This window comes from Sarcophilus harrisii, chromosome 2 (assembly GCF_902635505.1).
Source record: "Sarcophilus harrisii chromosome 2, mSarHar1.11, whole genome shotgun sequence".
NCBI lineage: Eukaryota > Metazoa > Chordata > Mammalia > Dasyuromorphia > Dasyuridae > Sarcophilus > Sarcophilus harrisii.
This window is the reverse complement of record NC_045427.1, coordinates 640,138,069-640,161,261: the sequence shown is the minus strand read 5'-3', so window position 1 is coordinate 640,161,261 and position 23,193 is coordinate 640,138,069.

Genomic DNA, 23,193 nt, shown 5'->3' with positions numbered 1-23,193 from the left:
CAGTCAATAGACAATTGACTGATAGACTCCCAGACGATAGCTGAGCTCCATTTCTAATCCAGTTGGAGAACTTTTTTACTATTTAGCAGATAATGGGAAACAACTCTTTGCACCTAATTAGCACCTTTTTCTCCAGCCCTTCCTTTCAGATTATTTCAACTCGTTGCTGAAGGGAAGACTGCATCCTCCCTCACTACATAAAGGTATAGAGACACATACAAACATATAGATATATTGAGCATGTACAGAGTGAGGGAGTGAAGGAGGGAAAAATAAGGGAAAGAGGAAGGGGGAGGGGAGAGAGAGACAGAGATAGACAGACAGAGGCAGAGAGACAGAAAAAGAGCTGGAAGGCTCTATAAAGGATATTCAATCCAACCTTCCTGTTTTACAAATGAGGAAACTGAGTTTGGGAGAAAAGCTACTTGCTTAAGGCTGAGAGGATAACTGGACTGAGCCCGGGACCTCTGACACAAATCCATCTCAGGTCTCCAACAGCTGCCAACCAGTTAGTAACCACTAAACCCTCTGAATTCAGGGCTCTTTCCATTACATGGCATTGACTTATGCTATTGTGCATCCAGGAGAGGGACAACAATAGGCGGATGCTCATTAAGGGATTGCTGTGTTCAGAAGCCCAGGCTCCCGAGGTTAGACCAAGTTTCAGTCAAGAGATCCCTGCCCTCACCAAGCTTAGAGTCTAGTAGAGGAGATCCCAGTGTACATAAAACTTTATATGGTAAGTGGTTGAAAGAGGGACCAGCAAAGCTCTCTGGGAGCTCTGGGGGGAATTCATTGCCTAAGGGGAAGGGGGCAGCAGAATCCAGGAAAGTTCCCATTTCTCTGGCCTTCCGTTCAGCCTCCACTGCTCTTCCTGCCGGCCTGTTTTTTGTTTTCTTTTTGGCCACATCGAGACCTCATTCCGATTCTTTCTGGAATGACCTTCCCTTGCTGAGCGGGACCTGCCAAACCCAGCCAGGGCCCAGCTGATTGTTCCTTCGTGACTCAGTGGCCATTTAAAGGCAGGCTTCAGACAGTTCTAATAAGAACTGTTGCCAGCCGGCATCTTCTCCTAATTACTGTGATTTATATATTTTCTAAAAAGCCCCAGCAGCCCTTACACAGATTTATTTTTTTCTTTTAAGAGATTCTTGGCTTACAGCGTTCCCCAAGCCACTCTTGGGAGAGGAACAGGCTCGTGGAAGAGAAGCCGGCACAGCCCCATTCCTCCCTGGCAAAGGCTCTCTATATGTCCTAGTGGGGCCTTCATTCAGCCTCATTTTCCATTTTTCTGCCTCCCCCCCCCCCGCCCACCCCAAACCACAATGTCAGCATCCATAGCGGGGCTTCCAGCAGAAACTGTCTGATAGCCTCTGAGTCAGCTCCTACCCGGGAGTCACAGTTGGCCCAGTAGCCAGAGACAGTCCCCCCCCTTCTTTCCTCCTTCCCTCCCTCCCGCTCCCAGAGCCCCCTGCCCAATGCTCTGGCACAAACATGAACCCAATGGCCTGGGTGATTTCATTGGCTGCTGAGGAGAGGAAAGCTTTGCTGTCCAGCTTCAAGCTGGGGCCGAGGAAGCAGCTAAGGTCAGAATCCCAACCCGAGGCAGACACAGTACAAATAAACAGCCGGGAGCAGACAGACATCGAGTCAGGAAAAAACCCCTTTATGGCTAGACTATCAGTTTCACAAGGGCCTGCCCGGGAACGTTAGGTTCAAGTTCACTATGGCTGGGACCAAAAAATAAAAAAAATTAAAAAATTAAAAAAAAAAAAGAAGTGAAGAGCTCATCTCAGAAGAAAGGATCGATGGGACAATCAGCTTGCACTTTCACCTCTGGCCAAGGATCACAGGAATCACTTTCCTTTTACACTGATTAGATCCTTTATGAAAAATAGCTGCTATCTGTTCTTTCACACCCTTCAGGCCACTAGAGGGGAAGCTTTCAGAGGGAGGAAACAGGTTTCTTTCCTGCCTTCACACAATAGTGGACACACGTTAAGCACTTAAATGCTAGTTCTGGATCCAGATTAAAATGGCCAAAAACCTTAGTTCTTGAGGGAGTCTTAGTCTGGGATCCATGGACTTTAAAAAGGAAAAAAAAAGCTTGGATCACTGTATTTCTATATAATTAGTTTCTTTTGTATTTTCCTGTGTAGTTTTTTTTTTAATACATTTAAAAACGTTACTGTGAGAAGGGAACCTTGTTCCCAGAGGGCTCCTGAAAATCCCTACAAAAATCACTCTGGAGCTTGTGGAGGGAGTAGGTTCAGAATTAGCAGAAAATTGGGATTATAGAGAGAGAAAGTAATCTTATTCTGTTTAGCTCCAAGAACATAACCAGGAACATGGCAAAGGTTGTAGAATTAGGAGTCAGAGGACCTTCCCCCTAGCATCTGTGTGATCCTAGACAAGTCACAGCTTCCCTGTGTGACTTGGTTTCCTTATCTGTAAAATGAAGTTGGACTAAATGACCTTGGGTTGTCCCTTCCAGCCCTGTTTCTATGATCCTGAGTCATAGCAAGTCATAGTTTGGCTCTGGGTAAGGAGGAAATTCCAAACAATTAGAACTAGCCAAAAAAGGAATGGACTTCCTTGGAAGATAGTAAGTTATAGAGCTCTCATTTGGCTGATGCTATAGGACTTACAAAACTCTTTTCATCCATCTCGATCCCATTTGATCCATACAATAATTCTGTGAGGAAAGGGGTAAAAGGTGTGGAATATTGCATCCATTTTATAGGTGAGGGAGTTGAAGTTGAGAAAGGGGACTGACTTGGCTGTAATCACATCACTAAGAAGTACCTGAATCCAGGTGTTCCTGATTCCCAATCCAGCCAGCCAATCCATCCACTAAGCCAGGGGTCCTCAAACTTTTTAAATAGGGGGCCAGTTCACTGTCCCTCAGATCGTTGGAGGGCTGGGCTATAATAAAAACAAAAACTTTGTTTTGTGGGCCTTTAAATAAAGAAACTTCATATCCCTGGATGAGGGGGATAAATGTCCTCAGCTGCTGCATCTGGCCTGCCGGCCGTAGTTTGAGGACCCCTGCACTGAGCCATCCTGAGGTCTTTGAATAGGGCCCCAATGACCACTCACTGGGCATCTGTGAAGTGGGATCAGGGAGACACAAGTTCAGCTACAAGTTGAACTGAAAGACTTCTGTGGTCCTCACTGAGTGAGTCAGATTCTGTGGCTTAAATTAAATTAAAATTCTGTGATTAAAAAAAAAAAAACATACAATGATCCCCCTGAATGGCCCAAAAGAGGTTCTTTTCATACATCTCTATAAGTGATATTGGATGTTAGCTTGTGTATGAAGTAGGAGTGCCAGAGTGAGCCCCCATGATACCCCATCTTCATCTAGCTCCGTACACTAGGTGGCTCTCTATAAGCCTTATAATCTCAGGCAAGTTTCATCACCCCTCTCTACCTCGGCTTCATCTGTAGCATGGGGATAAGACAATTTCCTTGGCCAACTGCTCAAGATTACTATTAGGAAACCCCCAGGAAACCTTGAATCACCACAGAAATAAGTGATTATAGTATTATAGTTATTAGTATTATATATTATAGTATTATAATATTAATATTATAAAATATATAATATAGTATTATAGTGATTTGTATTATATATACTATAAATTAGTATATAGTATTATTGTGATTATAGTATAATGATTAGTATTATATATTATAGTATTACAATAGTAATATTATATAATATAGTTATAGTGATTTGTATTATATATACTATAAATTAGTATATAGTATTATTATGATTATAGTATTAATAGTGATTAGTATTATATATTATAGTATTATAATAGTAATATTATAAAATATATAATATAGTATTATAGTGATTTGTATTATATATACTATAAATTAGTATATAGTATTATTGTGATTATAGTATAATGATTAGTATTATATATTATAGTATTACAATAGTAATATTATATAATATAGTATTATAGTGATTTGTATTATATATACTATAAATTAGTATATAGTATTATTATGATTATAGTATTATAGTGATTAGTATTATATATTATAGTATTATAATAGTAATATTATAAAATATATAATATAGTATTATAGTGATTTGTATTATATATACTATAAATTAGTATATAGTATTATTGTGATTATAGTATAATGATTAGTATTATATATTATAGTATTACAATAGTAATATTATATAATATAGTATTATAGTGATTTGTATTATATATACTATAAATTAGTATATAGTATTATTATGATTATAGTATTATAGTGATTAGTATTATATATTATAGTATTATAATAGTAATATTATAAAATATATAATATAGTATTATAGTGATTTGTATTATATATACTATAAATTAGTATATAGTATTATTATGATTATAGTATTATAGTGATTAGTATTATATATTATAGTATTATAATATTAATATTATAAAATATATAATATAGTATTATAGTGATTTGTATTATATATACTATAAATTAGTATATAGTATTATTGTGATTATAGTATAATGATTAGTATTATATATTATAGTATTACAATAGTAATATTATATAATATAGTTATAGTGATTTGTATTATATATACTATAAATTAGTATATAGTATTATTATGATTATAGTATTATAGTGATTAGTATTATATATTATAGTATTATAATAGTAATATTATAAAATATATAATATAGTATTATAGTGATTTGTATTATATATACTATAAATTAGTATATAGTATTATTGTGATTATAGATTATAGATGGGTGGTTTTTGGAGGGGAGAGGTACAGATCTTCATCTTTGTCAGTGCTGGGAATCCCCCCTTACCCGAAAGAGTTCTTTCCCACCAACATTTATCAGAAATGGCTGTAACTTTTGGTCTCAGAATGCTGTCAGGCATTAAGGGACTTCTCCAGGGTCAAACAGCCAGAGGAGGGACTTGAACTTAGACCATAAGGTCTTTAGGATGCTGAGACCTTTCTCAGTCTTAGCAGCCAGGTGGCGCTGTGGTCACAGTGTTGAACATCGCAAAGATCTGAGTTCAAATTTGACCTCAGACACTTTTGAGTTGTGTGACCTAGACAGAAGTCACAGGATTTTTTAACATCAGTTTTCTCTTCTGCAGAATGGGCATAATAATGGGCTCCACCTCCCAGAATTATAGAGAGGGCAAATTGAGGTAATATCTGTAAAGTACTATTCAGACCTTGAAAAGCTCTATCAATGATAGCCATTCTTGTTCTTCCCGGCAACCTTTCTAGATGCTCCATTCCTTGTTCTCTTAAGTTAGTTAAATAAAGACTTTCTTAATAAGATTTATCCTCTGAATATCCTGGGATGAACCTTCAGGTTTTTTGTTTTGCTCAATGTGTAAATGCAGGGAGTAATCAAATTGCTGATGCCCTTTGGTCCATTTCTAATTTTATATCCCAAGGAGGTGAAAGGCAATTCCATGGGGTGCTTGGGGAGGGAAGCCTAGGTTCAAACCAGAGTTTGGGTTCTGGGAAAATCACACTCTTCCAGCCTCAGTTGCCCTATTCTTTAATACGAGGATAACAAAAGACTAACCTACCAAGTGGTTACAAGAACAACAACTAGCATTTATATAGTGTATATTCTGAGCCAAACACTTTCTGTTTGGTGGGAGGTAGTTGCTAGCATTATCTCCATTTTATATATGGGGAAATTGAGGCACTTAGGGTTAAGTGATTTGCTCAGATTTTACAACTGGTAAATTTTTGAGGCCAAATTTGAACTTGGAAAGATGAGCTTCTCTGACTCCAGATCCAGCACTCTCCTCCTTGCACCATCTAGTTATAATATGGAGAGAGTATTTTGAAATCCTTAAAGTGAGATATAAATGACAGTTATCACTATAAAGAGAAAGGACCCATGCGTACAAAAATGTTTGCAGCAATACTTTTGATTACTTTACGGTCAAGAGGGGTGACAATGGATGCCCATCGAATGCAGGATGACCGAACAAATCAGAGCATGTGAGTGGAGTGGAACACTGTAAGAAGAGATGAATCTGGGAAGTTCAGGGAAACCTGGGAAGAAGAGAAGCCACGGGAAAAGCAGGAGCAGAGATCTCTGGGCTGACTCCAACAGTGCAAGGGAAACAGCTCCGAGGCCAGAACTGTGACCCACACAGAGACCGGCCCAAAGTCACACACGGAATTAGGGTCAGGTCTTCTGCTCACGGGCTCAGAGCTTCATTATTGGTTTGGGAAAAGATGAGGTGATATATGAGGAAATAGCCAGTGATTTACCCGATATCCCAAGGGTCAGAGGTGAGATATAATAATCATAATTGTGATACCCAGACTTGATTTTAAAAAATCTCAGATTTACAAAAACACTTCACAAATAGTAACTCATTAGATCTTCATAACATCACTAGGTTGTTGGGCTATTCTGTCCATTTTTTCAGGGGAAGAAACTGAGATTCTGAGATGACGAGTGACTCACTTGGAAATTTGAACCCAGGATGCCTGGTTTTAAATCTAGAACTGCAAATACCAATAATAGTGGGGAACATTTTTAGAATGCCACAACATCAACATAGATTTTTCTCATTCATTTCTCAGAGCAAACAAAGCCCGACCCAGCAAGAAGGGCCTACTTGCGGCTCTCTGGCCATGTCCCAGGCTGTTCCCACGATGACAGAGCCCTCTCTCTCTACATCACCCTCCTGTCAAACCCAGCTCCATCACCATCTCCTACAGGCGGCCTTTCCCAAGCTCAGCAGCTTGATCCCAAGCTCCTTGAAGACAAGTGCTATTTTCTTTCCTTTCTTGCCTCTCTTATAGCCCCTGAGGTCAGCAAAGTGCCCAGCACAAGGTGCTTAATGGATGCTTACTCCCTGACAACAGTTCTGAAGAAGGTGCCATCTTTCCCATTTTACAGATGAGGAAACTGAGGATCATAGAGATGAAGTGACTCCCTTGTGACAGTATCTGAGGAAGGATTTCATAGCTGGCATTTATGTAGTGATTGAAGATTTGCAAAACGCTTTGCATGTGTGATGTCATTTGACCCTGTCATCAAGTCCTGTGAGGTGAAAGCTGGTATATTCACGTGTTGTAGAGATGGTACATGATCACACAGCAAGCTAATTAATGTCTGGAGACAGGATTTGAATCCTGATCTTTCCAAGCCCAGCACACTAAAGGCTATACCATGTTACAAAATATCTCCCTCCTATGATGAGCTTCAACATGAATGCATTTGTATGTGAGTGAATGCAATGAGGAGGCAGCTGGAGAGGGCTAGAAAATAAGGGCTGATCTCTGGCTCTGAACACAGTTTGTCCTGGAATCCCACAAGGTCCAACCTTGATACCCTTCAAGCCCAGAAAGCATTTAGCAGAAGCACAAGTTCTTATCGTTTTGTCCATTTGGTAACTCCCTCTACCAAGGCAGGTCTCAGGCTCCGCCTATAAATGGATAAATGAGTTGTTATAGAGCTTGCCCAAACACTGGAATGATACAAAGAAGATTCCTGCCCAAGGATGACTTAGAAATTTGTGGAGTCTTCCTTACTTTTTAGGAAAAAACAAAGAAATGAAATAAAAAAGGAGTTATGTTTGGACATGTATACTTATATTGTATTTAATCTATACTTTAACATATTTAACATGTATTGGTCAACCTGCCATGGGGGGGGGAGGGGATGGAGAGAAGGAGGGGAAAAATTGGACAAAAGGTTTGGCAATTGTCAATGCTGAATAATTACCCATGCATATAACCTGTAAATAAAAAGCTATAATAAAAAAAAAGAAAAGAAAAAAGAAGTTATTGTGGTAGAAGTATATATTACCCTCTGGCCAGCTTAGTGATGATTCTTTCCATTTAGCTAGGCTGGTCTTTAAATAGAAGGGCAGCTAGGTGGTGCCATTGTGCTTATAGCATTGAATCTGAACTAGAATTCATCTTCCTGAGTTCCAATCTGGCCCCAGACACTAGCCCAAACTCTGAGCACATCATCTGACCCTGTTTGCCTCATCTGTAAAATGAGCGAGAAGGAAATGGCCAATCACTTCAGTATCTTTTACCAAGAAAACCCTAAAAGGGGCCACAAAGAGTTGGACAGGACTGAAAACGAACAAACAATATGGTAGAGAGACCATCCATCATGAGGCTTCAAGTAGCCCTTCCATGTGGTAGGACCCTTGGGACTCTTTCCCTTCCAAGGCTTTCTCCAAGGTCTCATTCACTCCATTATGGAAGAAGGTACTCAAGGAAAGCTTTGGTGTGAGCTTGGATTGGTTGGGTATGGTAGGGGAGGGTTCCACACCAGATCTGCGATTTCATCATTCTAGGGAGAATACTTCCTCCACCAATAAATAACAGCATCTCTTCTGTACGTCAGGATCCTAGAGCTGGAAAGGCTCTCACAGGCCACCAAGCCAAGGAAGCTAAAGGGAAGGGAATTTCAGTGGTTTGAGCAAAGTCTCACAGGTATTAGGACTTGAACCCTGTTCTTCTGATTATACAGCCAAGAGTCTCCCCACTTTCTTGGAGGATTACCCGGGGCACCGAGGCAGGAAGGGTCAGATAGACATGAGGAATTCAATTGAAAAAAAATATATTCCTTTTTTATAGGATGTTTCCATGGAAACTCTGATGTGGAAGACTCTATGGCCAATTCCTTCAGTACATTACCTCTCTTCTAATATGGCAGTCACACTTAATCTTGCAAGGGCTGTTTTTTCTCCCCTCTTCCTTGGAAAATGGGCCAACACCCACGATATCAAGAGTCCCTGATTGGCGGAACACACACACACACACACACACACACACACACACACACACACAAAACGATGGCTGTGGAGCAGACAAGTAACAAGGGTCTGCCTGCTACTCATTTCGCATGAGTCATTCTTGGCAATTAGGGTTTGCATCATCCTAGCCCTTGGAAGTTAAGGGAAGCCAAGAAGATGTTAACTCTAAGTTAGCTTTCCAAGTTTGACTCATGGAATTAACATAATAGGCTTTTAACCCAGGAACAGTCCTAATAGTGATCCAGAATCATCTCCCAGAAGCACCATTGACCAGACCAAACCACGATAAAAGAACCATGCTCAGCTCCAGACAATTTAATTGGTGTAGCCGGGTGGTAAAATGTATATGGTGGAATCAGGAAGACCTGAATTCAAATTCTGCCTCAGACATTTATTAACTGTGTGGCCTTGAGCAAGCCATGTTGTCACTGCTGCCAGGCTCAGTTTTCTCATCTATAAAATGGCACAATAAGGGCAATGATCTCCAAGGATTATTGTGAGAATCGAATGAGATGATATTTGTAAAGTGTTTTAAACACCTTCAAATGTTATCTAAATGCTAGCTTCTATAGTTTAGTTTCAGAATTATTAAAATAGTCATTACACTTAATAGAAAGAATTATTTAAGATCTGCAAAGTATTTTCTCCTCAAAAGTCCTGTATAAGTTTTATTATCCTGATTTACATGCAAGAGAGCTATTTTGGAGAGGGATCAGATGTACCCTATTCTTGCTCTGAAGGTAGAAAATATGTGAAGCAGAATTGGAATCCCAGTTTCCTGACACCAAATCTAGGCCTCTAAGCCACTCTATGTATCCCCATGTTCCATTTTAAGGCAGTTTCACTAATAAAGTAATGTTGTTGTGGGGATCCTAAGGGTCACAAGCTGAGGAAGGATCAGGAAAAAGCACCGAGTTGGGCAAAGGCTGCTCTAGGAAGCCTTGAAAGCCATTTAGGACCACTCTGAGTTTAGCCTTGAGGGGCTGAGCAGTGATGTCAAGGGGGGCAGGGCATGGGCTTGGAGTTAGGAATGGTTGTTATTCAGTCAACTGATTATGTCCAATTCTTCCAGCCCCTGTGTAGAGTTTTCTTGATAGAGACACTCAAATGGTTTATCATTTTCTTCTCCAGTTCATTTTACCTATGAGGAAACTGAGGCAACAGAGTTAGGTGATTTGTCCAGAGTCACATAATTAGTGAATATTGTAGTCAGGAATACCTGGGTTCAATCCTATCTAATATTTACTGCCTATGTGTCTGCAAGTTAAGCCTCAGTTGACTTTTCAGTACAATAAGGGCACTGGACTGGACGCCTCCAAGGTTTTTTCCAATTCATAATCTATCATCCTTTGATCTCAGGATTCCATAAAGTTAGGTTTTAGTGTACTCAGTGAATTAACCCAATGTCCACTGGGCTTATCACAAAAAATCTAATATTTCCTTCCTATATTGTGCCAAATTGTCGAACAGATTGCCATGGCTATTGAGAAAGAACATCAAGTTCAAGGCAGGTTTATAGATGATCTACCCGCACACCGTGTGACTCTTAGCTCCGGCTGCCCCCTGTGCCCGCGCTGAAGCTCTGGGCTTGGTGCTAGACGTAGGAACATTTAGAAAATTCATTTGGTGGGCGGCTCTGGCTGACCTCCCGGTCCTCTGGGGACCAGCCTCCCCTGGCATCGGCTTGGACGCCAATCAATTTTCCTTGACAAGCTGGCCAATTGATCAAAGAATCAATAAGGGTTTGTTAAGTGCCTACTGTTTGCTGGGTGCCAAAGCAACAAAAACAAAAGAGAAAGAGCTCCTGCCTTCAGAAAATTTATTTTCTCTGAGAGGAAACACCATCCATTGAGACTCCCAGGTCCCAGATTGGTGAGTATCTTGTGTGACCCCCAGTACCAGGCCCGTTATTCCAGTCAGGTTTCATCTTATTCCCCTGCCAACCTGTGCTATCATCCCTTTCAGGTCCCCCTTCTGTACCGTGCTCCCCTTTACAGAGTTGGGGACAGAACCCAATCAATAGGATCACTATGACTGGTTCTTGTTCTTTGTTCTCAAAGAGTACTATGACAGCAGGGAGGTAATACCATGATGCAAGTGAATTAGATTTACACAAGGGACGGCCATGCGAGGTCACCGGCCTCACTTTGCCCTCCGGAGCCATCGGGTCCAGTGGCCAGATAGAGTTCAGGATGGCTGAAGATGGCCCTGGATGCAATGGGAGACTTTGGTCTTAGTTTCCAAGAGGTTTCGGTTTGATGGAGGCCGCACCCATTCAGTGAACAAGACTAAGAAGCAATTGAAGAATGGCCTCTTTCACCAATTAAAAAAAAATCTAAATAAATAAATCTGGGAGGGGAAGACCCTTACGGTTTCTGGCCCTAAAAAAAAGACCAATCTATTCCCTTCTGGCTCTTCGGCCATCCTAGGAACTAGAACAACCACAATATCTCCTCCCTACTCCAGCTTCCCTTTAAGGTCTCCATAATTAGAAGGTAAGCTCCTTGAGGAAGGGATTGTTTGTATTTTGTTCTCTCACCGATTCATTCATTGACCCTTCTTTTCCCAGAAGAATTGCCTCTAAGACAAGAAATGTCTGTCCTTGGTTGATCAAATGTCCAGATTTCCTGAAGTTCAAGGGATCTTGTTACTAACTTTAAACTTGAAGACATTTCAGAAAGAAGTCAGAGGGTGGCCATGCTGGGAAGAGCCTCCAGTGGACCAGAAAAGATAACTTTTTAGGGGGGAAGGGGAAGACATCAGGAAGGGCCTCCTACAGGAAATGGAGTTTGAGCTGAGTCTTCCAGGAAACAAAGAAATCCAAGAGGTGGAAGCTGGGAGGGAAAGTCACTCAGATAGCAACTGTGGTGTTTAAAGGCAGAGATGCCCTTATGGATGGAGAGCCGCCCTCCTGCCAATGACCCTCACTTGCTGTACAGCCCTGAGCAGGATTGTCTTCTCTCGTCTCAGCCTCAGTTTCTTTATCTGTAAGACACTATGTGAAAAGTTTCGCAAACCATTCAATGCCATGTAATTTTTAGCTGTTGTTGCATGACATGAAACAGTATGGATCCAAAAAGCCTTGACAAGCTTGGATGGTAATTGGGATTAAAAACTAGATTGGGTTACTGGAAGCCTTCTCTAACCCTTCCTAATTAGTGCCTTCCCTCTGTTAATTATAAGCTAATATATATATATATATATATATATATATATATATATATATATATAGCTTGCTCTGTATATATTTGTTTGAGATTGCATGTCTACATTTGAACTCCCAATGTCAACTTAGATTGTAAATTTCTTGAGGGCAGGGACTGCATTTTACCTCTTTTTGTATCCCCAAGCCTTAACACAGTGCCTGAAATATAATAGGTGCTTAATAAATGTTTATTGATTGATAGATGATGATGATAATAATATTGGTTTTTAACCATGATCCTTTTTGAGGTTTTCTTGGCTAAGACATCTGAAATAGTTTGCCATGTCCTTTTCCAGCTCATTTTACCAAAGGAAAAACTGAGGCAAACAGTGAAATGTCTTGTGTAATCTCACACAGCTGGTATATAACTGAGGTCACATTTGAACTCAGGTCTTTTTGACTCCAGGTCTAAAGCACTCTTCACTGGGCCACCCAGCTGTCAATAATAATAATCACTAGCACATAAATGTCCTCTAAGGCTTACAAAGTGATTTACAAGTATTATTTCAGTTGACCCTCACAAAAAAATCTGGAAGGTTGAGGCTATCATTATTCCCATTTACAGCTGAGGAAACTGAGGCAGACAGAGGTGAAGTCACACAGCTGGTGTCTGAGGCCATTTTGATCTCTCTGCCTGAGGGCCCAGAGCTCTGTGCACTACAGAAATAAAACAAATCCAAGGTATTATTCTTTCAACATGTCATTGTCTTGTATACAGTTTGGGTTCCCTCAGGATGGTGAAAGGGCCAAAGAGATGATGGCAGACCCTTGCCTGGAGAGTGGTGGTCCCAAGAATTATACAGAGAACTACGTTGGGTCTCTCCTTTCCCTTGATGGGGGAGTCACGGCTCCTGGACTAGCCATTCATTGCCCAGAGCAAAGCAGCCTCCAGACTAGTCTTGCCAGTACGGCTCATTGGTACACTTTGGCCTCCAGTTTTCCTTTGAGGTCAAAATTAAGAACAAAGATGTTTGATCATTATCTCAGTGGACATCAAAACCACAAAATGAGATTCGAGTTTGAAGTTTGCGACTTCTTCTGCTTTGAGAAGGGATCAGAAACGTGAATGTACTGAGTCGTAGGCCAAAGGTTCGGAATGGACCAAGCAATGATGGTGGTTAGCGTCAGATGCCTGGAGTGGGGAAGGAAGCCCAATAAAGGTTTGGAGTCACAGGTGGAGAGGTCACGGGCGGCTGAGCCAGGGGACTCAAAGTTCTTACCTGGTCTTGATGGTTTGTGTGTGTGTGTGTGTGTGTGAGAGAGAGAGAGAGAGAGAGAGAGAGAGAGAGAGAGAGAGAGAGAGAGAAACAGGGAGGAAGGAAAGAGAGACAGAGAGGAAGACACACAGACAGACAGACAGACAAGATAGACAAGATGGAGAGATAGAAGCAGAGGGAGAGAGAAAGGGAGAGAGACAGAGACACAGATCTAAAGAAAGAGACAGACAGACAGACAGAGAGATAATGCCAAAAGATAATGAAACAAGAGCATATGGAGACTTTTTTGTTTTGTTTTTAATCGAGACAGAGTTTACCATCATGGACACTTTCCAGCTTGGGGAGTCTGAGGAACTGCAATCCAAGGGTCAGAAATAATTCTCTTTGGAGCCCATTAAGGCTAGAGTGAAGATTTAATTCAACAATTAAACAGACATATTAAGTGTCTCTTGTGTACAAGGCTCTGTTTGTGGGTCTGGGAATGCAGGGCCAGTTATGGTGAAATCCTTGCCTTCAAGGACCATATAAGTGGTGGAGTAGGGAAGAAACATCTGTTAAGGGCCTACTAAATGTCAGACTCTATTCTAAGCACTTTGCAAATCCTATCTCATTTGATCCTCACAAGAACTCTTGGAGGTGGGGTGCAGTTATTATCCCCATTTTACAGATGAGAACTGGTTGAGTGATTTGCTAAGGATCTGAGAGCTTGTATCTGAGACCAGATCTGGTTCCAGGCCCAGGGCTCTACCCACTGTGCTACTTGGCATTAGAAACTTTACAGCCTGATGTGGATGCCCTGCCCCCCCTCCCCCAGACTTCTATGTGGGTCCACTCTTCTCATGTGTATCTGTGGAAGATGGACCCCAAACTTGACGCGGGGAGAGAAGGTTTTGCTGTCACCTTAAAAAAGAAAAACAAAATTGTATTAATTACCTTTGTTTTGAACTTGCTGTGCTCTCGGATGACCCTCCAAGGCAAACAGCTGAGGGGGTCTGACCATGGTTGGAGCAGACATGGATCCCCCAGAACACCCTGAACCTGGATGGGGTATCCTTAGGGGACGCATGTTGTGAGTTACAGGGGTGCCCCCAGGTCCCGCATCTACAGTGTGATGATACCTATAGTATTTACCTCAGAGGGGTTTTGTGAGGGGCAAGTAAGATAGTTAGGTCTTAATTAGTACATTTGTGTGCATAATAAGCCCTGTGAGAAGCAGCAAGGTAGTTCAGCAGATTTAGTTATAGGCTTGGAGCTAGCCCAAGTTCAAATCCAGACTCATATTCTTACTGAGTGAGCTTGGGTAAGTCACTTAACCCCTGTCTACCTCAGTTTTCTTAATGGTAAAATAGGGATAATCATAGTACCCATTTCCCAAGATTGTTGTGAGGTTCGAATGACTTTATATTTATAAAGGATTTTATATTTATATATAAATGTATATAATAAATATACATAAATACATAAAATATAAAAATATTTTATTTGTAAAGGATTTGGGTCAATAACTAGCACATAGTAGGTCCTTAATAAATGCTTGTACCTTTTCTCCTTTTCCCATGAAGTGGTTCAGATGGTTTAAATTTCTACTGCTTATTTCTCCTGGGTTGGAACCAGTCTTTTACATAATGATAACTTTGAATAGCATGAATCTGATTGCAGGTAAAAGCTTCGTGACCGATAGTGGCACAGTGATAAATTGTCAGACCTGGAATCAGGAGGATTTGAGTTCAAAACCCGCCTCAGATGCTTACTAGCTGCGTGATCCTGGTCAAGTCACTTAACCCTGTTTGCCTCAGTTTCCTCACTTGTCAAATGAGCTGGAGAAGGAAATGACAAACCCTTCTAGTGTCTCTGCCAAGAAAGTCCCAAATGGGGTCCTAAAGAGTCAGACAGGAATGAAAATCAATGAATAAGAACAGACTACTTCACAGATTCATTCTTCACACCAGTGGAGCCCTAACTATAAGGTAAGTAATACAAAACTTGAAGGGTCATAAGTATTCCAAGTGTCGTTACTCTTGGCATATCAGATTGAAGATACAAATCAGACAAGACCTTTTTTCCCCATCACTTCTATGGAAATCCAGTTGACAGAGCTAAAAATGACTTGAAAGAAAGGGGCTGGGATTATCTCCACTGAAGACCTGGCTTCTTGTAGACTGTTTTTCTATTTTTTGGCTGATAGTTGCAAGGCCTGAGAGAATTCAGTCATATTCAGTTTATTGGAAATTGCCTTTCCTTGACTATTCCAAATTTATTAGGAATTATTTTTTATTTATTTTATTATTTTTATATAAGAAATATAGATAAATAATATAAAATAAAAAATATATAAATAAAAGTAAAATAAATTTATTATTATTAATAAGGACCTACTATGTGCCAGCATTACAAAGACAAAAATGAAAGCAATGGGAAGCTTCAAGGAGCTTATATTCCATTGCAAGAGATAATGTATCCATGCAAAGTATATCCCAACTGCTTCTATACCACATGGATACAAGGTAATTCCAGTGGCCTGGGATATCCTCCGGGCCCTGGTCCCTCCCCCTGTGTGTGGGAAGCCTCTGGCCATGGAGAGATACATCTAGTTAATCTCCTGTGGTGGGAGAGCATCCTTCTAAACCTTATCCATTTGCCTACCAGAGATAGCATTAAATTCACGTTTCCTATGGTCAAGGGGAAAATTGGTGTGGATAATCCAATGGACCATGGCCTGTGGCTCTGGTCAGAAACTCACTGCTGTCTCTTGGGCCTGGGATGGAGAAGCCAAGAAGAGTCTTAGACTCATGCTTCTGGTTAAGAATGTCTTAGTCAGCACTGATCATCTCAGGGTTTTGTAGCTCAATGAGGAAGACGCTTCCTGCTTAGCAGGAGAAAGCCTAAGACGAGAGCTTGGGGTTGTTTGTAGTTAGGAGAGCTGGCTTTGTCACTTTGTCACTTACCGAAGAATACTGCTCCTTCCTCTGTCAAATGGATCCAGAGTTTTGTGCATAGATTTCACTAAAAAGGGCTTTCCACTCAAATATGGACTTTATGGATTTGGTGCCAGAGAAACTAGCTTTGATTCCCAGCTCTGCCTCTTACAGTGTCATCTGGGTCATTTTCTTCCCTTCTCTAGTTTTTTTTTTCATCTATAAAATGAGGGAACTGAACTCAATGACCTTTAAAGGGCCCTTCCAGCTAAAAATCTACTTTTGCCGTTTGATTTTTGTCATGTCTGACTCTCCGTGACCCCGTTTGGGGTTTTATTGACAAAGATACTGGAGTGGTTTGTCATTTCCTTCACCAGCTCATTTTTTTCAGATGAGGAAACTGAGGCAAACAAGATAAGTGACTTATGCGGTATTGTACAACTAGTGAGTATCTGAGTCAGGAATCCCCAGGTTTGAATCCTGCTATTGTTATTGCCTTTTTACAGATGAGGAAAAATGACTTGCCTAGGGTTACCCAACTAGGAGATGTCTGAGGTCGGATTTAAACTCCTGACTGGCACTCCATCCACCGTGACATCTCTCTGCCCTATGATCCTACAATTAGATGATTTCATGGTCTTTTCCAATGCTACAACCTATGAAGCATCTTTGACAAGCATCTTTAAATGAGAGGTGAATATAGAGCCTGTTAATCCACTGAGTAATTTGGTCCAATTCTAGAAGCCCCAGACATGCAGCCAATGCTGGAGGAAATCACATATTTAAGAGCTGCCAAAGTATGAGCAAGTAAACCAAACAGTGTCATAGAAGGAACATCAAGCTGGGAATCATGGGAGCTGTTAGTGGTATTGAGGATTGAACACTAGGCTTGGAGTCAGCCCTAATGTTCATGCAGCCTCGGACTTAGAATAACTGTGTGAGTCTGTAGGAACCTCTGTCTACCTCAGTTGCTTCAACCATTAAAGAAGGAGAATAGCATCACTTTTTTATCTAGCTGTTTATTTACAAGATATATGCATGGGTAATTTTTCAGCATTGATAATTGCAAATCCTTTTGTTCCAACTTTTCCCCTCCTTCCCCCCACCCCCTCCCCCAGATGGCAGGTTGACCAATACATGTTAAATATCTTAAAGTATAAGTTAAATACAATATAAGTATACATGTCTAAACAGTTATTTTACTGTACAAAAAGAACTGGACTTTGAAATAGTGTACAATTAGCCTGTGAAGGAAATCCAAAATGTAGGCGGACAAAAATAGAGGGATTGGGAATTCTATGTGGTGGCTCATAGTCATCTCGCAGAGGTCTTTCCCTGGATGTAGCTGGTTCAGTTCATTCCTGCTCTATTGGAACTGATTTGGTTCATCTCATTGTTGAAGAGGGTCAGGTCCATCAGAATTGATCATCATACAGTATTGTTATTGAAGTATATAATGATCTCCTGGCCCTGCTCATTTCACTCAGCATCAGTTCCTGTAAGTCTCTCCAGGCCTTTCTAAATTAGAGGATTAAATATTTGTAAAGTGCTCAGCAGAGGGCCAAGCACATAGTGAATGGTTAATAAATGCTCTTATTAATAAATTAACAAATGCTAATAAATGGTTAATAAAGTCCAAGCTGTGGGGAACTCTCTTTGCCTCCTGTACCCCTCAGTTACTCACATATACAACGATGAACTCTCTTTTAGTCCCTAATTCCCCTGTCTTCATTATAAAAGGTAACACTTACAGGGCAAGCTTGCAAAGAAATTTACTTATTTTACCTCATTTGGCTTTAACAAGAGCTCTATCAAGTAGGTACTTTTAGCCAACTTAACTTATAGATGAGGAAATTGAAGCTAAAAAGATTTAAGGACTTGCTCAGGTTCACACAGAAAGGGTGTCTGAGGCAAGGTTGGAACTCAGAACCTCTCATCCCCAATCCAATACTCTCCAATTTACCATCCAGCTACCATGGCTCTAACATTAGCAGGGATCTTAGACATGCTCTAGCCTTACGTCACTTGACATCTAAGGTAAACTGAGGCCTGGAAAGGAAAAACAACTTATTGAAAGCCACTTGGGTAGCGAAGAGTAAGCAACTCCTTAAACTGGGATTTGAGAATCCTTTTGGAGTCTTGTAACTGAATGCATGGGTCCTAATCAGGAAATTATGGATTTTCTGGGATCCTTTGCCCTGCCCCCACATTGCATCTTTAGCTCAACATAATAAGTGAGAGAAGGAGACATCCACCCAAAGTGACAAATGAAATGATGGATAACGAGATTTGACAAAACAGTCCAACCGTTCCAAAGGATCATTTAAGCAATGTATCACTGGATATTGGATGTAGGTGTACGTGTCTCATCTTGCCGAGATCGAAAAGATAAATAATGGGGAAACTCCATCCTTAATATCTCTCCGGGTGATAGAATTATAGCATCAGCTAAATGACATGATAATTGTCATCTGTTATGGATGAAGATAATAACCTCTGAAGCAGCCATTTGGTCCCGAGTTCAGGTCTCAGCCGCTTCTCTCCTCCCTTCTCTTTTCCACATGTCATCACGGGGAGAACGATATTTTCCATCAGAGACGGATGGGAAAAATTTAAAAAAAACTTTAGGAAAAGCATATCCTGAATTTCCAAAAGCTGTTTAGGCTGGTCTTGAGTCTAGTCAGAAAGTCACTTCTTCTCTCTCTGATATTTATATTAACAGTGGAAAGCAGGGCCAGACAGCTGGGAGTGATTATCCTGTGACCCCTTCCCTGAGAAAGACTGGAGTCAAAGGTGTTTGCATTCCTGGCTCTTGAAACATTCTCCCCGCTTTCCCCGAGTGAGCAAGCCGGCTCAATGGATTCAGTCATGATTCACTTCATAAACAATTTCAGGAATCAGCTCTTACGTCTCCGAGTTGTATTTTTCCCCGGAGTCTGTGTGAAGCTTCAAAGCCAGACAGAAATTCCTTCCTTCTCAAAAACCTGTTTTGTCCCAACATGCTCGGGGAATGTTTGCCCTTTGCCTGCATCATGGGAGGCGGCTCTTCTAGCGGAGAGGGCCCTGGGCCACCATGGCCAGCAATACCTAGTCGGCTCAGGTCTCGCCTGAGTTTTGTGAGGGGGATGATAGCAGCTGTTGGGATGGTGACATAAGGTGATGTATGGAAGGTACTTTGTGATTCCTAAAGTGTCTAGGAGTGATAGCTCTTATTGTTGTTAATTATTAACAATGATGATTGGGGGGCAGCTAGGTAGTGCAGTGATAGAGCACCAGTCCCCAGATCAGGAGGACCCGAGTTCAAATCTGGTCTCGGACACTTAACACTTCCTGGCTGTGTGACCCTGGGCAAGTCACTTAAGCCCAATTGCCTGAGCAAGAATAAAACAAAACATAAAAACAATGATGATCATGTCTCCCTCTATAAGTCCTCACTGACTGGTAGTTGGGGGGTGAGGAGGATGATGTTTCCTATCAAAAAAGGACGGGGGTATTGGATTTGATGTCAGTTTTGATGATTTGGGTCAGTTTTCGAGTCTTACAAAGATTATGGGACTTTAGCCATAGTGTTCCAGTTAATGGATGTTTGGGGGAGCATCTGGATTCAAAGTTTCTTCTTTCTCTCCTTCTAATAATTTAGCCACGAGGCTGCATGATTTCTGGTTTTAGTCAAGTGCTGATTCCTTGATAAGGTACGATGGAAAGGAACCTTCCGCAGGATAGCCCTTGCTCTCTGATGTCACATTTAATTAAACAAGTTTAGGGTCTATTCTGTTCTAGTCGCTTAGAACCAAAGAAACAAACACACAAATGAAAATCTGAGTTTTCAAGGAGCTCACCTGCCACTAGAAGGTTATCGGTAATTCAGGGGGAGATCATGTCCAAGTTACCCCCCTTGGGGCTGCCCAGCTACATCACTCCTCTCTGGCCCAACTCCTTAAACTCGTATTTGGGACTCCTTATGGGTCCTGTAACTGAATGCATGGGTCCTAATCATGAAATGATGAATTCTTAGCAGCAAATGTTTGATTTGTATGTCTGGGATCACTTGGAGGTGAAAAGGGTTTGCTAGTGGAAAACGCTGAAGAAACCTGCTCTAGGGGACTGTGTGCTCCAGGGAATCACAGGACCTGGTTCGGATCTTCCACCCCCCCCCCACCCTCCCCACCATCGCCTTTGTCAGTGTTAGGCACTGAGGCAGGTACGAAATCCGAATACAGCAGGCCCTGCTTTCTTAGTGTTTGTCGAGTAGTGGATCTTGCAGTCCCACTGGCTCGGCACTGAGGGGGAAATATAGTGCCCTCTGGAAGTGAGGGGAAATAGATAGTGCCCTCTGGAAGTCAAGTTGCACCCCACCCCCACTCCTGGAGATCGGATTCGCCTCGCCTAGCCAGGCAGCTTCCCAATCCTCCGATAGAAGTGCTGTGACGCAAGGGCTTCCGATTCACTGCGAGACAGACCGGCCGGACGAGCCAAAGCTGAGTCCACTTAAGCAGTCCCCGGCCATGCCGAGGCCGTCCAGATGTGCTCCAGCCAAAGTCACCGGGCAGCCGTCCAGTTGCATCATCGATCTGGCTAGCAACGCCGCTTCATCTGCAGCAGCCCAGTTGTTTTGCTGCACTCAGACATGATGATAGCTGACATTTTTCGAGCATCCTGAGGTTTGCAAAGCGCTTTACAGACATTATCTCATGGTGACCCACCCTGTGGGAGCAGGAGCCACTCTTCTCATTGTGCAGAAGGGGAAAATGAGATTCTGAGAAACTAAGTTGCTCATGGTCACTGTCAGAGGTCACAAGCTGTGCAACTCAGGGCAAGTCACTTCACTGTTTTTGCCTCAGTTTCCTCACCTGTGAAATGGGGACAATAGTAATAGCCCACATAATAAATAATTAATACAGCTCCTATCACAAGATTGCTCTATCAAATGAACTAAACTAGTGTGCTTTGCAAACCTAAGAGTTACATAAATGCTTGTAATTATTATTATTAAATCTTATATTTCATCACCCCCATCATAGAGTACATAGTAAATATTATATAAATGCAACAAAGTGAAGTAGTAGATAGAGTTCCATACCTCTTGTTAGGAAGAACTGAATTCAAATTTGGCTTCAAGACACTTACAAGACACTTGAAGCCAAATTTGAATTCAGTTCTTCCTAACCCAGTTTGCCTCAATTTCCCCATCTGTAAAATGAGCTGAAGAAGAAAATAGTAAATTATTCAAGTATCTTTGTCCAAAAAAAAAATCAAAGGAAGTCATGAAGAGTCAGACATGTGACTGAAATGAATAATAAACACTTATGGATGGTTCTAAACAGTCATTAAGTATTTGTCATGTGCCAAGCTTTGTGCTGAGCACTGGGGATGTAAAGATAATACTTAGACTTTCCTCCCTTTCAAGAAATTTACAGTCAAAAGGACAGATTACAAGTAACTCCCTCACCAAGATGAAGGTTGTATGTGTAAAATGGGGCGTCCAAGCCAAGCGCTTTGAGAAATAGGAGAAGGAAGAGATCCCAGGGATGCACTGGGGACATAACTTGGCCAGCATCAGGAAGAAGGGATTGGAGATGGAGGCTATCCTAATAGTCTGGGCAAGAAAAGGTGTGAGCCCAAATGGGATGTGTGTGTGTGTGTGTGTGTGTGTGTGTGTGTGTGTGTCAGGGGTGGGGCAAAATGGGAAATTACTTAAGAAAGGAGAGGCAGGAACAGAAGCAAGAGATGCTGTACAGGAAAGATTCATAGCACCTGATACCTAATGGATGGGGGGAGGACCATCCAGAAGTCAAATCTGCCTCTGAGAGGCTGAACCTGCTACCGGATTGGCCAGCAGCCCAAATGGAGGCGAGAAAGATGGACTGGATGGGGAGTTTAATGGCTTTGAGCAGTTAATGATAAAGTCAAAAATGGCTTGACAGCCAAAGGCCCGAAGTTTAAATATTGGCTCTGTTTATTCCCCTGAAGGAACTTAGAGTAATTCCACTCATCTCTCCCACCTCACTTTTCTGCTCTGTAAAAGGGATTTGCATTGGATGAGCCCTCAGGCTCCATCAGACCTGGGCAACTTTGAGCAGGTCCCTGACAATCTCAGGGTCTCAATTTCCCCCTCTGTAAAATGAGATAGTTGGAGAACAAGGCCATTAATGGAGGGAGGAGGGAATGGGATAACTGCTTGTTATCACAGTTTTTATTTTGCATTTATTCACCAGGGTATCAGCAGTCCCTCTCCCACCCTTTCCCCAGTAGAATAGAAGCTCCTTGAAGGCAAGGACTGCTTTTTCCCCAAAGCCCCAGACTTGGTAAGAACCAATGATTGTGATCAGCGGTCCTTAAACTTTTTCAATCGGGGGCCAGTTCATTGTCCCTCAGACTGTTGGAGGGCTGGGAAATAGTAAAAACAAAAACTTTGTTTTATGGGCCTTTAAATAAAGAAACTTCATAGCCCTGGGTGAGGGGGATAAACGTCCTCAGTTGCTGCATCTGGCCCATGGGCCATAGTTTGAGGACCCCTGATTTTGATGATAAAAGGAACTCCACCAGTATAGATGGACAACTTCTTGCAAATTAAAGCCTCAGAGAGTGACCTACAGTCCTGAGAGATTGAGTGACTAAACCAAAGTCACACAGCCAGTATGTGGCAAAAGCAAGGCTTGAATCTGGATTCAGAGACTCAAAAAGCAAAAGACCATAGTCTGGCTCAAGGGAGACACAACAGATGCTCGTTGAATTGAATAGAACTCAATTTGAGTGGAGATTATACTCTGCTTCTACATGGGATGATACCCACAGTATATTCTTATCAATAATTGTCATTTGGTTAATTGCTAAAGGAACTGTCGTCACAGTTTTTCATCATGGGAGAGTTCAGAGTCCAAGTGTCTGTGGGGATGGCCAAGGACAGAGCCTCGGGGGAGCCTATATTGAAGTGGGATAAAGATGGCGGGAGAAGAACAGATAGAAATGGAAAGAGAGTTAAGAAGAGGGGGAGGTTCATGGATGAGGGGACATCTGGGGGGCTGTTTCAGCGTGGAGGATTTTTATTGTA